Genomic DNA, 19,281 nt, shown 5'->3' with positions numbered 1-19,281 from the left:
ATTTATAAGAGTGGAGAAAAGGAAAATCAAAGGTCTTTTTCAAAGGGCACATATGAGTAGGATCAGAGTAGAAAAGAAGGGTCACATTTGGGAAATGCTGAGCCATAGAGATCAGTGTGTTCAGGCTGTGGGAAAGAAGAGCTTGAATTAGTGGTGTCAGCGTATAAGACATTTCCCTTTCAGTCCCTAGCCTATTAGAACAGTCAAGGTTTTATAAACATTGTTAATTCATGCAGTTCATTGGCAGAGCCCATTCTGCCCAGAAACAAACATTATAACTAGTTACATAGGTCCTTATCCTCTGTGAAGCATGAAGAGAACATCTGGGAGCAAATGAAAGGTCTTGAGTGCCACGGTGTGGGCATTTCTTCTGTTCACTGGATTCTTTTCAATGAAGATGAAGAAAGTGAGGCTCAGAGGTTTACACAGTACATACCTTGCTACACAACTATCATGGATGCAAGGAGAATTGTCGTGTATCATAATATGCAAGTCAGTTCTATGTGCCAATCTCTGAAATAAGAAATAAACTCTTGTCGAGTTTTTGAATGGATCTTTGAGGTGCCATCCTGTTTCGCTGTGTTTCCTCAGTACTTGGATATACGCCACTTGAACTTTGATCTGTGTGAAGATTCTTATTCCTAAGCACTTGGCCCGTGATCCTCTTCTGTCTCCAGGTTTGATTCCTCTGGATTTGCTTCCATGGCAGATCTTCTTGGCACTTGGGAATCATCTGAGTTTATACTCTAAGAATTGACTCAGCTCTGATCTAAACACTGTCTAGTCCTGCTGTGGATATTCCAACACTCAAGTCTAACTGACCTAAGACACCAGACAGCTGCAGGAAGGGACAACAAACCATGACCATGATAACCTAGCTGGTTTGGATATTAGAATTACTAATGGCTACCTTCCATCTGCTGTGAATTCTCTTACTAGTCCCATTTAAATACCCCTTTGTCTGCTATGACTCTAATGTTAGGACCTGAGCCATCTTTTCCTTCTCAGGATGTAATTGGTCTTACTTCTGAGGTTCTCTCAGGGGACTAATCTGATCTTGTCCCTTCTCTATGCTGACTGTAAAAAATCTGTCTCAGTGCTGCTGATGCTCCTTAGTTTACCCCGAGTCACACTCTCAACTAGGACCAGGTTTTGGAGAGAAACATGTGTAAGGATAGAAAGAAGTGGACCTGAAAGTAAGAAACATTTCTCTTCCATCCTGTTTATTTTAAATACCTGGAGATGTGGAGGCCTAGGTCAGAAAGAAGACTTCACATTGTGGTTTGGAACTAGAGAGAACACTGCAGTCCTCTGTCATTTTTATGTAAAGATATCAGAAATAAGTACATTTGGGGTTTTCTTTCCTTTTTAAAAGATGTGACACTGATTGTAATTGGAAAGCAATATATTGAGAGAGGCATCACTTCAGAATAAGTTTAAATTAGTTTAAGAGTTGGATACAGTGTGTTGGTTGTAGAAATGCATGCCATGCAAATGATAATCCTTTGATTTTAGAATACATAGATACAGTGAGGGGAAGTTTGAATAATCTTTATCATCCTGGTAGCTAACACAAGCTGAGCCGGTGCTATGTCTTGCTAATATATTACTTGTAACAACTCAGTGAATTCCCACACCTCTTTGTGAAAAGGTTTTGAAAGTTTGATGCAGAAAAAAATAACAGAGCTTAAACGTGAGGTTTCCATTATGGAAAGTTTCTGGCCACACAGAAAGGCCCTCCCAACATGAGATTAACTTCTAGTATTAATATTGAGAGGTGGGCCATCAGCCATATAGGCTATCTCTCTCTCTCTCTCTCTCTCTCTCTCTCTGTCTGTCTGTCTGTCTGTCTGTCTGTCTCTCTCTCTCTCTCTCTAAGTTAATTGAATTTGGAATTGCTGATTTAGACTAAAATAAAGTAAATAAATAGATACATCATGGGAGAACTGATGAGTTAGTCAGAATCACAATTTATCAATTTACTGTAAGAAATTGCTGTCAAACAAAATAGAATTATGTGTCAGCCTGATCATACATTCCCTCTTTGTAGCCAACTGTGCAGGAAGGCAAAGAATCATTAATTAGGAGGCCGTGGTGAGCTGGGGCACTAGTTACACTTAGACTGTTGATTCATATGGGGCCATGTTAGCCCACCACACAGATTTCCAGCGCTTATCCCTCCAGAGGGGCAGGAGTCAGCCAGCCAGTTACAGGATTCACTCTGCCAAATCCTGTCACAGCAGCTCTGCATGTGCTTCACTCAATTTTGGACTGTTCTGATTTTCTAAATATAAACCCTTATGTTAATTCCATCTCTGCAAACCTGAATTCTCTAAACTGTTCTCCAATTCTGCATTGCCAATAACCTAAGAACATGCTTAACATAACAAAATGATTGAAAACTCAAAAGGATAATTTATGATGTAAAAATTACACAAGATTTACATATTATTGTTCATAGATAGTCCTAAGGGATTGTAGCCATGTCTGTTAATTACGATTGTCTGCAGCTTCTTTGGGGTTACCGTGGCAATGAGGCAAACCAAGAGCTGTACCAGCTGATGCTTTGCAGCCAAGCTACTGACCCTCTCTGCAATCCATTATTCTTATTATATAATTTATCTTTTGTGGAGTAATTTTATTTCTCTTATTTGCTAGAGAGCTACATAGTGAAGTCTAATGTCGTCCAAGTTTCTTCATTTTATGGGCATAACATTTTGATTAAAATCTAGAGACAGAATATAAATTCCTTTGATTATAGAGATAGAGGGATGTCATTTATTGGATAGCCATTATGTGCTGTGAATCTCTTATTCAATCCTCAGAATGACTCTCTGTGCTGTTTGTATTAGAGATGTTCTTAAGGATGAGGAGAGTATGCAGAAGAGGTTGTGGTTTTCCTTATGTTTACAGTGATTATCAGCAGAGCTGGCATTGGAACCATCCTTACTCCAGCATCTGCACTTGTCCACTTCCCTACAATTTGTCCATCTTGGATTAGCTAAACCAAAAAGGTATTGGAAAGGTACAATCCCTTTTTTCTTCTTCTTTTTTTAACCTTTTATTGAATATTTTCTTTATTTACATTTCAAATGGTTATCCCCTTTCCAGGTCTCCCATCTGGAAACCCACTATCCCATCCCCCTCCTCCTGCCTCTATGAGAGTGCTCGCCCAATCCCTTTTATGGGGAAGATATGTTAAAAATAATATCAGGTTTCATTCGTGATTTCCTTGGTTTAGTTTCCTATTGTATGGTGCCATACTTTTGTAGAAATACAGACACAGAGACACATATATTTGAAGTCCTGCACAAGATCAAGCTAGTCAACATTTTAGCAAGGAAGGGGGGTGGTCATGAGAACCCTACTGATAGCTGAGGAACTAGTCTCAGTTGATAGATTCCAAGGGAGGCAGAATCAGTTTTCACTAAGGGTGTGGCTCCTCATAGGATAACATGCTCCAGTGGGTGACCCCACACCCATGAGTATGTGGACAGTTTAAATTGGATTTCGTGTGTATTTACAAAGAAAAGGAAGGGAACACAAAGTTCAGAGGGTTGATGAAGGAAGAGGCAGACGTAGGAGGAGTTAAGGGGAGGAGTGGGGTGCAAATATGATCAAAATGCATTGTGTGAAAGTCTCAAAGAATTTGTAAGATATTATAAAACAGCAACTAAATGATAACAAGCACTGGGTGTGTGGTCATGTTGGAGAACTTCATAGCCTGACTAGGTGGCAGAACTGTGTTTAGATACAGTCAAGTGTTACTACTTAGGGATTCAATGTCAGGGTCACCAGGTTTCTTGGGCTTCCATCAGATGTTAAAGGGCCAAGATTTACACTCTACTAAATCATCTAGGTTTAAAGCATACCTCTGTTCAGAGCAACTATGAGTCATGAAACGCTGGGTTGTGACCTCTGGCATGTGTCTGGAGTCCAGTACTTCCTCTGAAAGTCGCACGTTGAGAGTCTCCAGCTACACGGGTGGGTGCTCTGGTCCCTCCAGAGACATCTAAGGACAAAGGTAATAAAAGTCACATGTGAGGCTTTCATTGCAAACACTGTTGGCACTAAACTTCACCATAAACCCAACTGGCTTCTGTGCTCTACCGGGGCACCATTTCCAGGTTAGAATATTTTCTGCCCTTTAATATTCTTCCATAGGTTTGACATGTGCTACCTGATCTGGCTAGTGTTCTCTACTGCCTTCTCCAGACTGTTGGGTATAAGCCAAATTAGAGAAATGGTTAGCTTACTCTGCTTTACATTCTCCTGGTTTTAGATTCTGAATTTCTACAAGGTACCTAACACAGCCCATCCTAGGAACAAAAGCAAGTCGCACTTTGCCTTGTCTGAAAGCCAGAGAAGAAGCCTAACCGCTCATTTCCCTGCTCCGTTACTTAAAATATTTGAACAAAAATAGTAAAGCAGTTTGAGCTGGAACGAATCTATTTTTTATACCTATTGAAGCAGAATTGAAAATATCTTTAAACCTTGGCCCAAACTTACTTAAGATTTCATTCCTTGCAGAACTCTACCAGGATGGTTTCTGAGAAGGGATATTTCAAAAATCCAATGTGGGGAACTAGAAGGTTCTGTCAGAATCTCTTCCCTGGTTTCCAAACTGAAGCTCACTTTCCTTCAGGCTATCTGAGGTAGGGTAGACCATCCACAACAGCATCCTCGGGAAATGCACATTCTTGTCTGACCTTTGGAGCACAGCTACAGTTTCAGGATGCTTGGTGAGAAATCGGTTTTCCTTGAATATTCATGTAGTAAATTGTCAGTGAGTTACAAACTCTCTTGACTACAGTTGTCTTTGTATCTCAAGCTGAAGTAAAAAACTTTCTCAACACTCGTAAGATTTGTTTGCATAAGTGACTAGGGTTACTTATGAGTAACTATGATAAATCTTTTTATGTATAGTAATTCCCTTTATAACATGGATTTTGGAAATATAGAAGCTATGCTAAACATGGAATCCAACCAGATGGGAAAAATTAAACTGAATTTAAAACTCAAATTTTTATTTTTAAGTAAACATTTTTATGTAGAAAAGGAACAACATTCATTCTGGGGGAAAAATAACCAAAAAATAACCAAACAAAACAAAACAAAAAAGACAAAGACAAAAAACCCCAACACATTTGTCCTTTGATTAGTGAAACTGTGTCACACAAACCATCAAAAACCAGGAACCGAGGTCAGTCAATGATGCAGTATTTTATTGTGCATATCGCCATAGTTCAAACGTCTGAAGATGAATAGGGAAAGGTAAGGTCCCATCCTAGGGTGACATGTAACAAGTATGACTTCTTACAGTGTCGAGGCTTTACTTCCTTGTGGTTTCTGATTCCAAAATAGGATGGGACTACAATGGACAGAATCAGTTAAAAGCCCAGCAGACAAGTGTTTCAAGGGTTCTGTTCCAGTGCACTTTGATTGACCTCCCCTCGCCCCCAACTGCTCTCCTCTCCTTTTCACAGGAGTCTAAACCCCCTTCAGTATGAGCAGCATGAACATTTACAGAGATGAGATCATGAACAGTGCCTACCACGGGCCAATAGCACATACTGGAAACATGGAAGCCATTTTTGGACAACTTCCTATCTTCAACTGTCATATCAAAGTCTGCCTCTCGGCCCCGGGTGCTTAGATGCTGCAGGCATGCAACCAGAATGAAGTCACAGCAAAGTCTGGAGTCTACTGTGGTTTCCGGTCTTTTCTTTGACAGTGGTGCCCAGGCACTGCTAACATGCTGCTGGGCCAGGGTGTGAGTAGATCTGTGGTCTATGTTTTCTCCCTCAGGGTGTCGACATGCCAGGCAGAAAGGAGAATGCAGAATTCAGGATGAACAGAATCCAACCTGGTTGGGAATGAGTGCCAAGAGTACCAGTAGTGGTTGGTTGGATGGATTTGCAGAGGTGCCACTAACATGAAGGGGACCAGACTGCCTAGGTGCAAGTCCAGATTTTGCTTTATAAATTTTCTGAAATTTCTCATCTTCTCACTGCCTGCTTCCTTGCCTATGGAGTGGCACGAGAAGTGAACAATTTCATCTTAGGTCACTGAGGATGGGTGAATGGAAGGAAGCACCCAGGAAGTCATGTCGGTATTGCTTGTGGTGTGGATTGTTTCTCAGGATGAATTGGACTCCTTGAAACACAGAAGACTGACCTGGGGTAAGTCCCAGGATTCAGTTTCTGCAGGCTTCTCAGTCATGGACTACTGCAGATTTAATAAGATGTGATATTCCAGCAGTTGCAAATTATACTGCTTCATTGTATTTGGAGAAAACCAAAAAAGACTCATTGCCATTGTACTAAATAATGTTTTAGATTCCCTTGTCTTCTTTATTAAACAAGTTAATCCCAGTGGGCTACAGCATACACACTGAACAACAGCACATACCTGGCCAAAATGCCATACTAAATCCCTTCCTATAGTGGGTGAAGTTTGGTTTGTACATTTTCCTCACACTGTCCGATCTCCTTCACACTTGATTTTAGCCAAAAAGCCGAGAAGCAATTCCCATGTCCTTCACAATGAAGACTGTAAGTCTCATCAGAGAGATAATTTTCAGCCACCCTTCCCCCACCAAGATTTGCAAATGCTATCCTCTGCCAGAGATAACTTACCTGTACTCAACAAAGTCAGCTGAGTTCCAAAATTATTAGCTCATCTGGTATTGGCCCACTTACAGATAATTCTAGTAATTTATATCAGATAAATATAGGAACAAAGTATAAATTGGACCGTGTCCTATTATAATATACTCTAACAACACATGTTGGTGATGGGTAGGGTCTTCTTTAGTCAGTAGTGGTAAGAACGACAAAATACCAGCTGTTTATGGAGTACTTACAATGCACAAGGTACTTTATGTTGCTTATAAATATAATCTAATTTGATTCTCCATAAATTTCTACATTACATACTTTGCTTCATGGCATATGGAAATAAAGGTGTGATAGCTTAAGTAATTGGCTAAAAGTCGTGATTCTGAATTATTCTTTCAGCTCTTCTGTGAGAAATCAACAAAGCAAGCTTGGGATAGGAAGGATTTGGAGAAAGCAATGAATGGGCTCATGAGTCTGTGGGTGATACTGAGCTATTCACAAAGAACCATGAGACTCAGACTTAGGGGCAGGATCTAGTACCCACCAGGAGATGTTAGATAATGCATCAGCATTCCCTACTATTCCTAACATTCTTATGAAGAGTGATGACAGGATCATGGATGTCAGTACTATGTATTTCACAGGCAATGTCTCTTCATTTCCCTAGAGTGTGACAGAGAAAAGACTTCCAAGGAAAATTGTTAAATGTGATATGAGCCTAAAGTCATGCCCTAGACATCAGTGAATAAAAAGATATTAGTATTGACAAGAGAAGTCATATTAGGATTCATTGATTAAATCTTAAAAATTCCTTTTGTGCTTAGTAGATCTTATTTGTGAATTCGTTCTTCTACAAAGAAAATGGTTGAAACTCTGAGGTTGAAACTCACAAAACTTTGAGTTGCTTTGAACAAACAGCTTCCCTGTGGCTGCCCTCCACTGTTACCACCATCAGAACTTCAAATGCCAACACAGAAATGAGTATCCGAATCACCTCTTACACTTGGCTCTGTTTTTCCCATGAATCTGTTTGTGTCAAGGGAATAAAAATATTCATGAAAAGAAGGCTTTGAATTCTGTGTTAACTCATCCATTGGCCCAGAAGTTTTATTGATTAAATGTTACTCACGGTCAAACTTGACTTGAATAGAGGCTAAAGCCAGAAGCCCTCTATGGAAAACTTTTCTATAGTTACACTTTCCTTTGAATCTATTGAAATAAAATTTCAGCAACCGCTTGCCTATATCTCAGGTGCAAAGTTGATGCTAATTGTGAGTATGAGCTACATCTTTGAGGACAGGGTGGATCAGTAGTGACAGGCACAGGCAGCCTCCCTTCATGGATACAAACGAGTAGCCAAAATAATGAGCAGTCTAGAAGTGCTGATAGAAGAATTACTAAACTAATGGGTATTTAAAAAGACTGCATCATCCCAGACTATATTGATGTGTGAATAGGTTGTAAGACTCAAATTTTAACTGCTTATGTAATACCTAAGAGTTATTCAGCAGAAGCGAACTTCCTCACTGAGACTCTGCATGGAATAGCTGAGGCTTGCTGTTGGTTTGAGGTATGGTCTGCTTCCCGTGATACTTTGGATGATGGTTGTACTTGTGAAAGATGGCATTATGAAAGCATAAACATAAACACTGTTTCAGAGCTAAAGAGTTTTAATCACCATAAGGGCAGCTTTAGATTTTTGGTTCTAAGGACTCATTGTGTGGCATGATTGAACTCTGTAGAAATCCAAATAAACTGCCTACCGTTTTCTCCTTACTACCTAGGAAGGAACTCAGGCTTTCTCTGTCTTTGCTGTGGAGACTTCAGTTTGTCATTTAATTCTTGCCTTGTATAATGCCCTCTGCTAATCATTTAACCTTGAAGAATAACAAACCCTGCAGGCTAAAATTTCTCATCTATAAAAAGCAGATTAAATGATAGTGACCTCAGAGATCTGTTGGTGAGACTAAATGAGAATCATGTGACCAGGAACCAGGCAGTTGACGCACACGTAATAAATGCTAGCTATTATTATCATACTATGTGAAAAATACAAAGAAGAAAATTGTGAGCTGGAGAAAGTTATAGGAACATTGTAATAATTAAATAATGACCCCAGTGAATTTATAAAAGCAAGATCTTATAATAACCCTTTATTTTGTATGAACCACAGACAGACAATTTGGTGAAATAGTATTAACATTTTCTAGGGGCAAAGTATATTGTTGTAATTATTTCTTTTACTTTTTCTGTTTCACTACATTTTTTTTTCTTTACAAATTCAATACGTGTACACTATATATTCTACTTATCCCCCCACACACACTCATTCTATTTTCTCCCCACTCTTAATGGCACCACTTCTTCCTAAAACTCCCTTCCTATATTTACTAGTTAGGATTTGTATAGTGTGTCACAGAGTTTAACTATGGTTGGAATTAACCATAAGAGCCTGGTAGACTCATCAGTGGGCACGCAGCTGTATACTACACCTTTCCTTTGCCCAGAATCTGTTGCTTACCAATAGATTAGCAATCAGTGAAAGTGTCTCATGAGTCCCTTGTCCCTTTATAGCTGTTTGAATGCCAGACTTCTCTGGACCTAGTGCTAATATATACAGCTGCTATGAGTTCATGGTTGTCATGTCTGCGAATTTCACAGCCCTTCTTCCTCTCCTTCAGCTCCCATATTTACTTAATCTCCACTTCCACAGTATTTCCTTGGCTTTATGAGGATGTTATAAAAATCTTCTTTAAGATTGAGTCACCAACTGTCCTTTATTCTCAGCATCTTGTACAGCTGTGCGTCTTTGCATTTAGCTCCATATACTGAAGGAGAGGCTTCTCTGATTGAGGGCAAGAATAGCCTTTACCTGTAGATATAGACATACATGTTTATCAAGTAGTTTGATGCTATGGTTTCCCAGGGTCCATGACACCTGTGGTCATGATTTTTTTGGGGTCAGGTTTTAGGAACTAGAAATGGATTCCCAGATATACAGCAAGCCCAGGTCCAATTAAAAAGTACTTGGATATCCCTATAGCAGTCATACCACCATTGCAACAATCAACACACCTTCCTTGGAGAGCAGCATTATAGTTAGTTAAAAGAATTCAGTATTGGGTTAGACAATCACTGCCTCTACAAAACAGCAGCCAGATAAACATCATCTGGCACTATGGGAGCACATGAGTCAGCAGAAAGCCATCTTACAGTCCAGTTCTACACTGATTTCTGTTCATTTCAAATCTAAATATAGGGTGTGTCTAGAGTAACAGACACAACTAGTTCTGATGGGTTAACAGGATGAACGGTAAGAGTCCATATCATTTTTGAGGCCTCTCTGAACAATAAGTCCTGTAGAAGAGCACCACATTTGACAGTGGAGTGTCAAGTTAGTGATGCCGTACTTCTAGGACCAGTATTGTCTGCTCTGGCAACACATATTTCTTAAAACTCTCTTTTTTAAAAACCAACTACCACCAGATAGGAAGTTAGTGAATGGTTTTCTTGTAGCCCCTGCCCCCTTATTCTGTTTGAATCCCTTATTCCCTTGACTTATTATAAACATTTAGTGTCTCATATCTTGTGTTTTCTAATATTAAATTCTATTTTAGCACTTCATGTATATACACAAACATTGCTGGCACACATCTGACCAGGTGAACCCATCCAGAGTCCAGACTGCCTGCCTGGGTTGAAAATTGGCTTGCACTGTGTGTTCCAAGAGCATATTTACCTTGTTTTTCATTTCTACCCCCCTTTTTTCTACTAGAATGAAAATAATCTGAGAAAATGAAGACCTTTATTGGTTGGTGTGATGGTTTGAATCAGAATGAGCACAAAGGCTCACGAATTTGAACACTTAGTCATCAGGGAGTAGTGCTGTTTTTAAAGAATTAGGAGATGTGGCCTTGTTGGAGGAAGTGTGTCAATAGTGGTGAACTTCAGTGTTTCAAAGCCCACACCTGGCCCAGACTCTCTCTCTTGGCTAGCAGATCAGGATGTCATCTCAGCTATTTCTCCAGTGCCATGCATCCTCTTTCCTGCCATGATGATAATTGACTAAACCTCTGAAACTGTAAGCAAACCCCCAATTAAATGCTTTCTTTTGTATGAGTTCACTTGAACATGGTGTCTCTTCCCAGTACTGAAACACTAACGAACACAAATTGGCATGGCTACAATTCAAAAGTCTATACAGCGTAATTGGAGGAAATCTGTTATTCAAATAATAACATTCTCATGATAATTATATTTTCATGAATCTCATCTATGGACCAGCTACCCTTACTTTTGCTCAGTTTTGCAACTGCCCTATTAATGTGATTAGTTCAGAAGAGTTCCCGTGAGGCAGGAGGATTAGATGGATTTGTCTGCAATTGCATCCAGCATGTCTAAGTTGTACTTCAGACAGTAGATACATTTTCAGAGAATGAGTACATGAATATTTTTCCTGTGTTTCCTGTGGAACTTCGGTAGAGTCTTTGGGTATCCAAGTTCTTTATTGCTACAGGTCACATTCTTCATGAATTCTTGAATAAAATTTCCTCAAACTGTCATACATCAAAGTAGAAGATGAAAGACTCCTAAGCTCTCTCAGTCAGGAGTGTGGAGCTCATGCTTCCCTCCATACCCATCTTAACAGGTTCTGACTTGCCTTTCATGTCCTGTACACCTTTTTCAATTTTTCTACACCATTTATTTCTTCATCTTAAACTGAACGCCCAGCTACCAATATTCTTAACCCTAAGGTCATACTTAGCAAATATAAAGGGTTTATTCTAGTAAAGTTGCACTACAACTGCACATCATAAAACAAATTATAAGCCTATATTAGAAATCCCTAGTTCAGAGAGCTCTCCTCATTGTCACTAGGATTCAGCTTCCTGTTGCTATCCTGGGCCCTTCTCTCATGTAAATATTTACTCTCTCCTCTTCAGTTTGTCTCCCCTCCATTTTCACCAATGTCTTGTCCAGAGCATATGAACTACCTGTCTGTGACTCCCAGCAGCCCCCCCATTAGCACACTATGTGGCTGTGTCTCACATGGAGGCCAGGTTACTCTGAGAACCATTCTGCCACGGGCTAGGAAAGGAACCTTGTTTTCTTCAAATAGTTACAAAACTTTCTGTTGGTTGGCAGTTTTGTTTGTTAGCATTTCATTCTTGATTTCCTGCTGTTTTAATATTTTTTTTCTCAACATGGTTAAAGTTGAACCTAATGAGCTTCATTTGTTTCTGTCTAAAGGAGATAGTTCATATTTCTATGCCAATCTGTTATTTTTTTTTTAGAGTACTGTGCTGTTTCACATCCAACTGCCCAGTGAGGAAATCTAAATGCCTTTTCTAGTTTTTTTCCTAGTTTTCTTAGACAAACTTCATTCTGCTGTTAATAATGGTATAATGGTTCTTTCCAACTTAACAAACAAACAAACAAACAAAAAAACCAAAACAAAACAAAGAAACTAAAATCTAATGGTATCAATAATGTTTTTCTCACCTATAATTCTCATTTTTTATTGTTTCTTCTCTAAAATATGACAACTTCTAATACGGAGGTATCATTTTCCTTTGTTAGACTAGTTTTGAGGATGCTAAGCAGTAGCCCCATCATCCTCTGACAATAAACAACTGCCTGACTATTCTTAACAGTCAGCGTTAACACCTGTCTTGTCACTGGATTTAAAGGTCACTCCACTGGAGAGAATTCATGTCTGGAAATGTAAGCCTGCTCAAATCCCCAGGGCTGGAGAATCATAAGCCCCAGGGGAAACCCTGCTGATATTCTGCTATGGATACACCTTCCAACTGTCCTCCAAGTATTTATGTTCATACCCATAGATTACTGCTTCGCTGTATTGGTCAGAAATTCTTCTTTTTGGGAAGGACTGCAGAGGGTTCAGAAACTCATTCCCAAGTCAAAATGATGATAATTAATGACAATTGAGTGCTCGGCCCTAAATATCAATATCATCCCTCCATGGCTCAAGTGACATTGATGAAGAGGGAGTAAAAAGATTGTAAGAGCAGGAAGATGGGAAGAAGTACTGTGGAATACTGTCTTTTTGACATGACATGATGCTCATTCACAGTAATAATGGTTACATGCATCAGACCTGCACAAGATGGAGTCCACCATCATTTTAGCATGGATGATAGAAGAGCTCAGAATGCCCCATCCCCTTCTGCTGAGCTTTAATGGTTTTGATAGCTGCTGGAGGAAGAGTCATGCTTCTCAATGTAGCTACTGGTTAAGTTGTCCTTACTCAAGTTAAAACAAAAATCCCACCCACATTCATGCAAGCAACCTTAATTATGTGCTGTGAGTCACACATACACACAAAGACATGAAAGTAGCATGAGGAATGTTGGCAAAAGGGAGCTCAGTTATAATGGGGACATTAGAGAGGATGGTAAGGTGAAGGTAATCAAAATGCATTATATATATTCACACATATATGAAAGAATAAAGTTTAAATGGTGCTAATCCTTATCGATACACTTTCATTAATGTCTGCTAAACTTAACTTTTGCATTTTTATTCAGCTGATATCTTTTCATAAACCAAGGAACTATTACCACTGATATAGACAAACAGCCAAAACAAAGGTGTATATTTAATTCGGTAGCAAACACTTACTGTGAACTGTGGTATGCAATTCAACAGGGTAAGAAACTATGGTGTGAGATTTATATCAAAAATCGATATAAATTCTGACTCTGGTAATTTCACGAGACAGTAGAAGACAAAGAGTGTGCATGAAGAGAAAACAGAAACACAAATTAGGTGGTTATAATGCTGTTAGGTAGGTACAGATGAAGTATGCAGAAGCAAATTAAAAGGTCCTGAATCTTCGCAATGGCTCTCCTCACTGTGGGCATTTAATCAGAGCTTAATTTAACCCTTGCATGAGTCATTGCTATTACCTAACCATGGGATTAAGAAAACAAACACCTCCCATTAATGTTTCTCAGAATTTCCCTTCCTCTGATTACTAAAAATCTATCCCCACAGACTCTATCAGCATGGAAGATAGAAGGAACATTTGAATTGCCTTTATAAAGATCGCTGGGTACAAACTGTGTGTTTGAGATATGTGATAGAATCTTGACTGGTATTGTTATGCAGTAATTATCTTTCCTAACTTGTCTGAAGCCATCCGTATGATGAGGGCAGTAGCAGAAATATTATGACCAAAGTAAATAAAGACATTTCAGAAGGCATGGTGCATTTGGAATTGGGTTCATTTTAATACAACTAAATACAAAAATCAATAAACAGGAAAATAAAATTTCTTCCTTGGAGACATGAAATGAGTGTTCTCACTGAGAGTGCTCTGAATGGCTCCTTTTAGACTTTCTTGCATCTCTCTTCAAGGATAATTTTGTGTTGTATGTACAATTCACTTTTTTTTAAAGCCAGAGATGGATGAAATATTTATCCTTCTAATGATATCTGGAGTACCTGATGATTTGCTCATTTTTTTGTCTTTTCTTGGAGACTTGTTGATCTCAGGATAGAATTGCTTTTATGAAAAGCAGAGATCACAGCAACTAAAGCAAACCAGAGTTATTTGACAGATAATAATGCAAGCACAGTTAACAAAAATGGAGACTGTTCTCCACTTGAAGCTTGTATTCTGGTTCTATTAAACACTCTTACATTACTGATAGTTACACCTTCCAATATAAAATCTGTCTGTACTAATCAATTTAACTTTACAACTTTACTGGGAGAGGACAGAGCATCATTAATAAGCATCCCAATGGTACCTTATATGTGCTCGAACACAGTTAAATTCTTACCACAATTTTAGTCAAATCATTTGTTGTCTTTCTCATCTAGAAACAGTATCAAACAGTTTTTGGGTCTGTCTTAATTTGATTTCAACGTTCCAACTCAGAGAGTGTCTTTTTCTATTTTGAATACGGTAAAGGAAATTGAATTAAAAATAATATAATTTTTCCTATGACTTATTCAAATATTCAATAAAGAAACCTTATCCTTATTGTTAGGTTTATGTTTGACCATTTTCTTTTATATTAAAGTCCTAACTGAAGACAGAGAGTAATGGATTATCATTATCTTTAAAATAACATGTGATTCATCCACAGACACATAAATTATTCACTGTCCCTATTTGTCACATCCCTTTTTACTATTCACTCAAGGCAGACAAAGCTCAGTCTTATTGCAATTTACCTTCTATTTCTCTTGACAAAATGTACATTAAAACTGGAACATTCCCTATAAACTCCCAGGTCTCATATGTACATAATCTAAGTCATATTCTCTGCTAAGGTCTCCATGGCCTGGCTCAGGCAGATAAAAAGGGAGCAACTTTATTTGAATTATCATCAGTGTGCATGCGTGCGTGTGTGTGTGTGTGTGTGTGTGTGTGTCTGTGTGTCTGTGTGCCTATGTGTTTCTGAGTGTGTATATGTGTATGTTTGTGTGTATGTGTACATATGTGTATATGTGTGTGAGTGTGTATTTGTGTGTATATGTGTATATGAATGTGTATGAGTGTGTGTGTGTAAGTGTGCACAGCTCTTTTTAATGTATGTTTTAAATTTTAAATGTGCCCCATAGACTCATATTTTAAGTGTTTGTTCCCCAAAGAACAACACTGTTTTGTGATGTTATAGAACCTACACGGGATGGGGTCTAGTTGTTAGAATTGGGTTTCTAGGGGCAGAAATTTGAAGTTTATGCTTGCACAGCCCTTTACAGCCTATTTTGTTTCTGCTTTCTGGTCCACTATGATGTGATTAGTGGCCACAACATGCCCCCATACCAATGAACTAAGCTGCCCCACTTTACCTCCCCTGCTGTGATGACTGAAACCCTGGAAACTCATCACCCACAATCGGTTGAGCACTGTGGGTACAGTGTGATAAAAGTAGCTAATATATCAACTTACAACAACAGTACCTTTTCTGTATTGGCAACATGTGGTAAAAAGAGGGGAGAGGGGGTATTTTCTGCCCAGGACAGTAGTATAAACTGCAAAAAAAAAAATTAAAACAAAAATGTAAGAGCACAGAAATTGACCCAAGGTAGACCCAAGAGGTTTATTCCAGAAAAACCGATGCTCCTGTGTGACTGTCCATGCCCCATTCATCATAGCTAGAACCCAAGGTTTATATGAAACAGGGAAATTTAGGTTGCAGAAAAGCTACAACTTTAACAGAAATAAGTAAAAAGATTCTTTTCCTTGGCAAGAAAATTCATCTAATATTGGGAAATAATACTTTGTCAATAATTGTCACCATAAAATCTAAGTTACTATCATAAACGTATGTATTTCTTCAAAGGATTAAAAGTAGCTTTGGTTCAGCTGGGCAGTGGTGGCACATGCCTTTAGTCCTAGCACTCGAGAGGCAGATGCAGGTAGATCTGTGAGTTAAAAGGCTAGATCAGTCTGCAAAGCAAGTTCTGTGACAGCCAGAGCTACACAGTGAAAACCTTTCTCAATATATATATATCTTTCAGTGATATTTTCTGCATATTGTACACACAAAAGACTTCATGCTAGCACTATGTACATAAGAAGAGATATAGAAAATCTAATTTCTTCAAACATTCATTAACTTTTTTAGTATCATCTTTCCATTCACTAACCACATTTCTCTGTTGAGCACATTGTAACTGCAGCACAGTAAAGAGAGGGATAATGTGCAAGACATTGATACACTAGAAAACAGTTGTCAGTTACACACTCTCGATGTGTTTATGTGATTAAACAACTGATTGAAAAGTACCCCTCTACAGCATGACTGTTTCTCTGGTTGAGGGGTGAACTGTTGGAGGTATTACTAATGTGATAACACTTCCCTTTATGCAAACATTAGCACTACATTTTTGAGAGTACAGCTGGTTATGCAAGTTGACTCAGGGTCTTCTCAATATTGCTTATGACATCACGGAAAATACGAGTAAAGCTGCTTCCACCATATCAGTCTTACCCCGCAGAGAACAGCATGGTCAAGCAGGTAATTTTTAATGTGAACAATTGGGGAGTGGGGGAAAGAAATTTGTTCAGGAATAAACAGGAGAGCTGGATGAGTTGCAATGGGAAATGCAGGGAGTCAGTCCTGACTTCCATAGTCACAATTGTGTGCTGAGCCTGACCTGAAGAACTTCCAGGCCACCCTGCTGATGTGTCACTGAGAGGTTTTACTGAGGTTGCTGGGCTTGCAGCAGATGAAACTTACTCTGTGGTGTATCCATCTGTCCCACCATTCCTCCTGGGAGACAGCATCCTTCTGAGGAAGTAGCATCACTCTAATTTGGGTGATTTCCATTAGCCATTTGGGCATAGTTCGGCTTGTACTCCGTCCTGTCACAATTCCTGTAAGTCAGGGAGCTCCAGGAACTGGTTAGCCATGGAAGGAAAGCCTTGAAATGCAGCTGTTTCTTGGGAGATAAACTGTATTTGTGGATCCCATAAACACACCAGGAATGCTTTGTTGTTGTATGGTTCCTGTTCCATAGAAAGATAAGATCAATTCTTTGGAGTGTCCATCTTTCCTATTTCTTCTGACTTAGTTTGGATCTTAGTGAACAGATCCAGATTCTCACATGTTATGACAGATAGGGTAACAGCTGCTGCTAACAAGTCAGTCCCCTAAGTGGAGACAGGACAGTGGAGACAAGGGATTAGAAACTAAAATATGCAAGTCACCATTCAGACATGGCATTGTGGTTGTGTTCCCATGGGCCACTGGATCTTGGCAGGGCCATCAAGTCCCAAAAGATCAATTATGGATTCTGTAGCTTTGTTCAGGCTGGCATTTTTCTTAGTCTCAAATGATTGATCTTCTGCCCTCTGCAGCTTTTCAGCTCTCAGTGGTTTTAGAGGCTTCTCTGGCTCCTTCCCCCTACCCTGCCCACTTTCTTTATTTGTAATAGTAATAGCTATTTTTTAAATTTTTAATATTTTTTATTACGTACTTTCCTCAATTACATTTCCAATGCTATCCCAAAAGTCCCCCATACCCTCCCCCCCCACTTCCCTACCCACCCATTCCCATTTTTTTTGGCCCTGGGGTTTCCCTGTACTGGGGCATATAAAGTTTGTGTGTCCAATGGGCCTCTCTTTCCAGTAATGGCCGACTAGGCCATTGTTTGATACATATGCAGCTAGAGTCAAGAGCTCCGGGGTACTGGTTAGTTCATAATGTTGTTCCACCTATAGGGTTGCAGATCCCTTTAGCTCCTTGGGTAATTTCTCTAGCTCCTCAATTGGGACCCCTGTGATCCATCCAATAGCTGACTGTGAGCATCCACTTCTGTGTTTGCTAGGCCCCGGCATAGTTTCACAAGAGAGAGCTATATCTGGGTCCTTTCAGCAAAATCTTGCTAGTGTATGTAATGGTGTCAGCATTTGGAAGCTGATTATGGGGTGGATCCCTGGATATGGCAGTCTCTAGATGGTCCATCCGTTCATCACAGCTCCAAACTTTGTCTCTATAACTCCTTCCATGGGTGTTTTGTTCCCAATTCTAAGAAGGGGCATAGTGTCTACACTTTGGTCTTCATTCTTCTTGAGTTTCATGCGTTTAGCAAATTGTATCTTATATCTTGGGTATCCTAAGTTTTTGGCTAATATCCACTTATCAGTGAGTACAAATTGTGTGAGTTCCATTGTGATTGTGTTACCTCACTCAGGATGATGCCCTCCAGGTCCATCCATTTGCCTAGGAATTTCATAAATTCATTCTTTTTAATAGCTGAGTAGTACTCCATTGTGTAAATGTACCACATGTTCTGTATCCATTCCTCTGTTGAGGGGCATCTGGGACATCTTCTGGATATATGCCCAGGAGTGGTATTGCTGGATCCTCCGGTAGTACTATGTCCATTTTTCTAAGGAATCGCCAGACTGATTTCCAGAGTGGTTGTACAAGCTTGCAATCCCACCAACAATGGAGGAGTGTTCCTCTTTCTCCACATCCTCGCCAGCATCTGCTGTGACCTGAATTTTTCATCTTAGCCATTCTGACTGGTGTGAGGTGGAATCTCAGGGTTGTTTTAATTTGCATTTCCCTGATGATTAAGGATGTTGAGCGGGGCGTTGGTGGCGCACGCCTTTAATCCCAGCACTCAGGAGGCAGAGGCAGGCGGATTTCTGAGTTCGAGGCCAGCCTGGTCTACAAAGGGAGTTCCAGGACAGCCAGGGCTATACAGAGAAACCCTGTCTCGAAAAACCAAAAAAAAAAAAAAAAAAAAAAAAAAAAAAAAAAAAAAAAAAGGATGTTGAACATTTTTTCAGGTGCTTCTCTGCCATAAGATATTCCTCAAGTGAGAATTCTTTGTTCAGTTCTGAGCCCCATTTTTTAATGGGGTTATTTGATTTTATGGCGTCCACCTTCTTGAGTTCTTTATATATATTGGATATTAGCCCCCTATCTGATTTAGGATAGGTAAAGATCCTTTCCCAATCTGTTGGTGGTCTTTTTGTCTTATTGACGGTGTCTTTTGCCTTGCAGAAGCTTTGCAGTTTCATGAGGTCCCATTTGTCAATTCTCAATCTTACAACACAAGCCATTGCTGTTCTATTCAGGAATTTTTCCCCTGTGCCCATATCTTCAAGGCTTTTCGCCACTTTCTCCTCCATAAGTTTCAGTGTCTCTGGTTTTATGTGAAGTTCCTT

The 19,281-nt window shown here is 39.4% G+C and overlaps 1 pseudogene; it reads right to left on the bottom strand.

Moving 5' to 3' along the window:
* Positions 1-16,733: 16,733 nt before the first annotated feature.
* LOC110301469 (stromal membrane-associated protein 1 pseudogene) overlaps positions 16,734-19,281 on the bottom strand; it is a 58,472-nt pseudogene continuing 55,924 nt past the window's right edge.

The sequence above is a fragment of the Mus caroli genome, unplaced genomic scaffold, assembly GCF_978045245.1.
Source record: "Mus caroli unplaced genomic scaffold, Mus_caroli_1 scaffold_11, whole genome shotgun sequence".
Classification (NCBI taxonomy): domain Eukaryota; kingdom Metazoa; phylum Chordata; class Mammalia; order Rodentia; family Muridae; genus Mus; species Mus caroli.
This window is presented reverse-complemented; position numbering and strand designations above follow the sequence as displayed.